Source organism: Aedes aegypti, chromosome 2 (assembly GCF_002204515.2).
Source record: "Aedes aegypti strain LVP_AGWG chromosome 2, AaegL5.0 Primary Assembly, whole genome shotgun sequence".
Taxonomy (NCBI): Eukaryota; Metazoa; Arthropoda; class Insecta; order Diptera; family Culicidae; genus Aedes; species Aedes aegypti.
Window position 1 is genome coordinate 104,516,202 of NC_035108.1, and position 6,000 is coordinate 104,522,201.

Genomic DNA, 6,000 nt, shown 5'->3' on the forward strand with positions numbered 1-6,000 from the left:
ACATTTTTGAATTAAAAAGTATGTAACAAATGTGAAGCGAATTTATGTTTATAATCTCAAGCATATCTATCGATGATCTTCAATTTATGAATTAAATAATCTTCAGAGATGCTTTCAGCAAATTATGTTAAAACCAATAAGGAATATCTTAAGTTTTATTATTATTATTATTTATTAACGACACTTTACCCTCGTCAGGGCATTCGTGTCGGATATCTTAAGTGTTCACTGTTCTATCTACAAATTTATTTTGAAACTGACACCCCGATTAGATATTTTCGAGAAGGTTTTAAAATTATATCATTTTGAGTTTTGAATTTCACTCATTTTGAAGCCCTTTGAAAGCTGGAGCCCTTGGCAGGGGTCAACATGGCCAACCCCACGCTACGGCACTGTTTGGAGCCATATTAGCCTGACAGAAACAATTTTTGGCTCTCTGGAAGCATCCAACTGTGTAGTAAATTTCGATATAATCGTAAAATTAAGTACAATAAGATAAACTTCATAATAAACGAGAACCCCTTTTTATTTGAAAACAAATGATTTGGGGCAACATGTCTCACTTGTATAATTGCGGCTACCAATTTTATTTGATAATATGAGATTCGCTATTGGTTTTTCTATCATATGTGCAGGGATTTTTGGTCATGCCTCTCTCTTTGGGGCTCTCGTTCGCAGGTGATATTTATCAAGTTTGCTACAACTAGCGAAACATTGCCTAACATTGACTGATACAGATGGGATGGTTTTCTTTGCTTGCTTGAATTGTGTTTCAAAATCAAATGAGGGCGAATTCTGCTATGACTGTACATTCAATATATTTAGAAATGTTTCTGAAACATCAATAGGGTCCTAAAGCACTGTCCCAATTTTAATACCAAACGCTTAAGATTACACCAAACCATATGTTTACTCAATTTTTAAATGTTTTTTTATTGGTTCAAGTTCATAAAACATCTTTTTCCTGTTTTTGGGATTTTGTCACACCCCTTGGTTTAAACCCAACTTTTGAGTGTAATTCGTTTTTCGTGTCCCTTCGCCCCAGCGTTAAAACTAAATCCCCTGTGGCGTTTTTGTCAACTAAGTGAACGTCAAACATGATCAAAAGTGTCACTTATTCGGACTCATTTTTCAAATTAAAGTTTTTTAATATGATATAGTTGTTGTTTGAGCGGGGAAAAATGCTAAAGTAGTTGCAAGCTCATGCTCTTTCGTGTTATTAAATGAAAATAAAAGTTCATTTTAAATTGTAGGACCCTATTGATCATGAAACATACAATTCAGATAGGGTAAATGTTCCAATAGTAGAGGTACTGAGCACGATTCAATCTAATTTAATCGCTAAAAATTCAAGGTGTGCATGCAATGTACATATTATTGTTGTAACAGGAAGTAACGACCATTTACTTGATGAGAAAAGTAATTTCGTTACAGTAAACAATGGCATGCCAGTGGAAAATAATACCTCCACTGTTGGTACACTGTTCCTTTAGCTGTAATTTATTTTTATTTTGTATTCCTATAGTTGCGGTATCCTTTGTTTTCTTATGGAATCATTCATTATAAGAACACTTTACCGCAACTATTGGCACAAGAGAAAAAAATTTAAGAGTGTAGGTGATAATTCATTAATTTTGAAGCAATTTATACGATGTTTCCAACGTTTCATGCATCAAAAAGCCAGTGGCAGTGTCGGTTCTGTGGCTGATTTAATGAAATCATTATAAATGGCATCAACGTATCTATAGGAACACTCACAGCTAATGGATCACTTATCCTACAGGAACTTGAAAACAAGTGAGAAAACTATAAATTGCATAACAAATAAGGGATTTGTGACTAAAACTGGCCCTAAATACTAATTTACGGCAAGCTGCTTGTAACTATTTGAAAACGCTTGCCAGACATAAGAGCTCGTTGAGAAGTAGAAAATCATCATAAAGAATTTGGGATAAAAAAGGCCTCACAGATACATTTTCGAGAAATAAATGTGTCACTGTAAAAGTATAACAAGTGCAATTTAAATAGAGGAACTTTGGAAGAGAGGTGAAAATTCTCATTTGCAATCTACAATAAGGGATTGGAACAAAATGACTATCACAGAAATACTTTTGGCTGCTTACGTGTTCTCAAAACGATTAAAGAAGATTTGTGACACATTTCATAATCATTAAACATAAGATCCTGGTAAAAAAAATTAAAGGAGTGGTAAAACTATCAATCCAATTTTAGAAAAAATGAGTCTCATACGTATAATTGCGGGCATCCGAATCAACTTCTCGATCAAATCATTTACATTTAAACCCAACTAACAATTTTAGCGCTATAAGCCAAGATTATTTGCTTTGTGCTGTATAACAGTTGAATTGAAGCAGCGAATGCAGCAAAAAATGAAAGCTGTCAAAAATAGAACGATTAGCGTTAATACAGCTGTAACGCAAACGTTTTTCAGCTACAAATCTTAGCTGAATAAATTTCGTCAGTTATCGCTTTTGCTGCTTTCACTAAGCTGTAACTCAACACCGTAAAAGATAGCAACCTAATGATGTGGAATAAAACTCGCCATTATCAATCCGGCTGCTTCTAATACAATATGATTTGTTATGCTGCTCAATAAATATTTAAGAAGCGCGAGCATACAGCAGTATGCTGTAAAACAACAACTTGTGGCGCATCTACTCAGCTTGTTGGATGTAAACATTGCGTTTGACGTTTCGCACCCTTTTACAGCCTGATGAAGTGGTGTAAGCGCGGCTATGGCATCTTTTATGATCATTATAAAATATTGTGTGAACCGTTTTCGATGTAGAACAAAACGGTGTGTTTTCTTTGCCTTCCGATATAGACTGTGGTGGCAACAAGGACAGCGTCGAGACTTGTGGATGCAGAGATCGTGAGTTCGATTCCAAGCGATGGCAGGTAACGTTGGGAACATTAAATTCAGATACTTATGATATGAATTCCGGATGCTGTGAAACAGCTTGAAAATAATATTTAATCGATAATACAGCGAAGCTGTATAATAATTATTCAACAGTTGCGAAATGGTTGAGAAAGCGCCTTCGGAAGATGTTACACAGCTACTTGTCGTATAACTGTCGTATAAATAACAGCTTAAAAGTAGCTGAGTAGATTCGCCAGATTTGTTGGTAAAAGGATCGCATAGAAGCTTTCGTTTGTATGTACAGCGCCTTTACTCAGCATAAAGCCGTATAAAGAGGGCCTAGAGAATGTTTACATTTGCACTAGATGTTAGTTAATCTTACTAAATTAATCTTGAAAAATGGTTCTGATAGATAAACTTGATGAAAAGAAAAACAGGATCTAGGATTGAATGGGCTCCATGAGTACAACTGTGGAGGCCAGAACAGACCTAAACTTATTTTTGTATGTTTCTATAACATTCTACATCGCAATCAACTAAAATTATCCTGAGAACCTTTTTGAATGGTGTCAAAACTATTAATTTCCATGGAAATAAAAGAATTTGAGGTTAATGTGTATGACTATAGTAATTAGTGACGGCTCCCATCTGTTTTTGTACAATTTGATACCATTATTAACTGACTCAACAGCGACACGAGATTTTGAATTCTTTACAGCATTCGGTCAGTTTTTGCCCACTGTGCACTGGTTGATCTACACACCTCTCTCTCTCCTATACACACCGACACAAACCGCTCGCGCCACTATATGCGAAACTTTTATAATGATACTTCAGGATTGGAATGATGATTTAACCATAGGGTAAAAATGGCTAGTGACTACTATTTTTTCCCTCTACTTCGAAATAGGAAGTAACAGCTAAAATCTACCTACAATTTAAGCTTACGAATTCGGATTAGCTGAGGTACGATCAGGGTCAAAAAATGGGTCTCAATGTCGAAGAATGACCACGACGCAATAGTGCACTTTTGGACAAAACAAAAAGAAACACCCGAACATCAGCTGGAAGCACCGAAATTTCGAAATCGACACAAATCGCGAAACGGATCTCTCTCTCTTTCCCTAGGGCAGCAGTAATCCACACGCATGTAAACAGGAAAACTGCATCAAATCGAATGCGAAGAAACGCAAAAACTAACCGAGCAATCAAAAAATCAAATTCCTAAAACAGTGCACTAATATGTAGCCTAGGTCGTCGTCGTCGTCTTCAAAAGTATTGGAGAGTCAACCGTGTAAACTACCTATTACACTAGGTAGATACTGACTGGAATAATCCACTTCACAAAGCTCCACACCACACTGAGCACTGAGCTAGAGAGCTAAACCAAAAAGCGAGATTCACGGAAACTCACAATATCTAGTGAAACGGCGCGGAGAAGCACACTCGTTCAGCTGTAAATTGGCACTGACGGGCTGGACGGAAGGGCGACTGATCGCAACCTGCTGAGCTGAGTTGAGCTGCCCGCTGATCAGGTTCGGTCGTGGCGCAGTCGACTGAGAGAGCGTGGCTCTCTGGCTTAATGCTTGTCTATAGAGCTAGCTAGCTATACTATACGGCACAGTACAAGGGGAGAGCTGCGAGAAATCGATCCGATGGGGCGCGGATGATCCGCCGATCGTACGCGTTCGAGATACACTGCGAGATGATAGGTGAGTTATTTGATAGGAGAAGATTAATTGGCAAAGTGCGAAGATTATCCGAAAAATTCTGGAAAATAATAATTAACCTTCGAACTGTCAAAACACCACTTTGTACTCAGTTTTGATTGATATGCTATTTTGCAACAAAGATATCTACCGACACCAAACTTAAATCTAATCCGCATGAATCTTCTTAAAAACAATAATCGACAGTTTTTGTTCACAGTATGGCTTTGTCTCTGGTATCTTCTTCTTATACGTGGCATTACGTTCCCACTGGGACAGAGCCTGCTTCTCAGCTTAGTGTTCTTATGAACACTTCCACAGTTATTAAGTAACTGAGAGCTTTTTTTTTCAAAGTTGCCATTTTCGCATTCGTATATCGTGTGGCAGGTACGATTATACTTTATGCCCAGGACAGTCAAGGAAATTTCCATTACGAAAAGATCCTGGACCGATCGGGAATTAATTGAACCCAGACACCTTCAGCATCAGTAGCGTAGCTAGGAGGGTGCGGTGGGTGCGGTCCGCACCGGGCCCCGGGTTCTTAGGGGCCCCGAAATCTTAGTAAAAATTTAAATGCTATTGAAAATTGAATTTTTGACAAACTGAAATAAGCAAGGAAAATCAGATAACGAGGGGCCCTGAAGTGGTAACGAGTAGGGGCCCCTTTATCATCTACTATATTGCTGAAGGTAGCGTTCATTGTAACAGTAATTTTAAACAGAACAACGCCCAATTCTAATATTTGGTAGTTGGCCGACGCGCCTCGTGGCGCTCGAATCGTTTTTGTTTGAGTTTGACGTTTGCTCACTACCGCCACCTAGTTCGCGGTTGACAAAAGAGAGGTATTTGTAGCATTGGGCGTAAATGTTCTCGTGACTATGTTTTAAACTGATAATTTCTTTAGCTGTTACGTCTGTTTGTCTGTGATTTTATTATAAGCCTTATCCTAAACCAAGCCTAGAAATGATTGTTTGTACATAATATTTTAAACATTCTTGAAAAGTACCAAAGATTTAACGCGTCAACGCGAACAAAGGTGAACAAAGTTCTCTGAAGTCTCTATTTTACGCAAAACATCAAATCTATCTAAAGTTTCGTTTTACTTTTTGCGCATTGCATTAATTTTACGTGAATTATTGAGGCTCCAGAGATTACTACGCAAATAATACATAGGTCCTTAGATTTTCATCTGCAGGAATTCTTCTAGAGATTCATTCAGAGATTTCATCAGGTATACGTACAAAGACTTCTTCAGGGATCCCCACAAAAATTCGTATGGAGATTCCTCTAGCAATTCTCCTTAGAATATGCCCTTGAAGTTTCCTAAGATATGCTAAGAGGAATTACTTCAAAATTTGCTCCAGATACTCCTACAGCAGTCCAACATTGAAAATACAACGAGAGTTC

At 37.5% G+C, this 6,000-nt stretch overlaps 1 protein-coding gene across 12 annotated transcripts in view; it reads right to left on the reverse strand.

The window, feature by feature from the left end:
* The window catches only part of LOC5576845 (PTB domain-containing adapter protein ced-6), a 271,935-nt gene extending 267,541 nt beyond the window's left edge, over positions 1-4,394 (reverse strand). For 2 of the 12 annotated variants that reach the window (XM_021841808.1, XM_021841804.1), the window contains exon 1: positions 4,188-4,356. The gene's annotated coding sequence lies outside the window, so the exon portion shown is untranslated. Of the gene's footprint in view, positions 1-4,175 lie in introns of all 12 variants that reach the window. The other 10 variants (XM_021841805.1, XM_021841814.1, XM_021841809.1 and 7 more) reach the window with 10 other exon arrangements.
* Between the last annotated feature and the right edge of the window lie 1,606 nt (positions 4,395-6,000).